Here is a 1,208-nt window from a genome sequence, read left to right on the forward strand (position 1 = left end):
GCACCGGAGAGGATTGTTCCGCTAATCCCTCCGCCAAGATCGGACAAACATCTTCTTCAGTCCTCAATTAGGCAAACGGTTGTGACTCTAGGGTTCTCCCTAGTGGACCTAGTCTCCAATCCCGAATCAATCCAAGACCACCGGCGATTTTCGCCGACCTATCACTCAACGGAGTTCTCTCTGCCGTTTCCGGTCAGCCGCCATAACCTTTCTCCCCTTTGGTTTTCGATAGTGAAACTAGGGTTTATTCGAGTGGGCTTTGCCCTTTCTACCGGCCCGTTAAACTTATTAAATATAAAGCCCACAGTTCTTGAGCCCAGCCACTCCAGGGTTTTATTAAGGAACAACATCTTGATCCCGCTTTCGTTGAACGGTGGATGCCGGCACTCCTTCAATCCCCTGCTCCCAGACCCCGTGACCTCTGCACCTTGTAATGCCCAATATTGTAACATCGGGGATAACCTCCACGCAATGGCCGATGTATCTCCAAACCCATGTAAGTCCATACATGATCCTTTGTTCCATGTGTTGAAGTCATGTTTTAGCCAATGGTGTGATCAAGATTATTTATTCTATGGTTTCCATTTGATAAGTAATGCATCATTGTTGCTATGGCTCTACATTAATTCCCTGCGAATCATGGTCTTAGTATCCCCTTTGGCATTGTTTTTTGAACCCTCTTGTGGGAAGTTTGTTGGTATATGGATCCTGAATCCAAATGACCTTTATGAGTACGGCTTTGCTATGATCAAAACCAACTTCGATCCTGTGATATCTATAGCATCTATCCTCAAGCCTCTGAGCACCTTCAACCTTGCTCAACCTACTGTCAAGCTGTTGGTCCTTGTTCTCCAACCGGATATAATCTCAGTTTTACTCCTTATCAAACGCCAAACTGTCCTATGACTATGGCTATTGTCTCATCCACTGATTTGATCATGGAAGAGTTTGTTGACAATCTTGACCTCACATGTACCAAGTTTCTCTCAAGGATTTGGCTCAAAACTCTCAAGAATCTCTTGTCGACCTAATCCTACTTTTATCTACTTTTCTTGTTGTTGTATTGGCATTGGGGAATGCCTTCTTTCCTTGTTTTTAAATTTTGTTTGTATGAACTTTATCTCAGTTGAATAACGGTAATGCAAGTTGTTTGACAAAAAAAAAAAAAAAAAAAAAAAAAAAAAAAAAAAAAAAAAAAAAAAAAAAAA

The sequence above is a fragment of the Camelina sativa genome, chromosome 4, assembly GCF_000633955.1.
Source record: "Camelina sativa cultivar DH55 chromosome 4, Cs, whole genome shotgun sequence".
Lineage (NCBI taxonomy): Eukaryota > Viridiplantae > Streptophyta > Magnoliopsida > Brassicales > Brassicaceae > Camelina > Camelina sativa.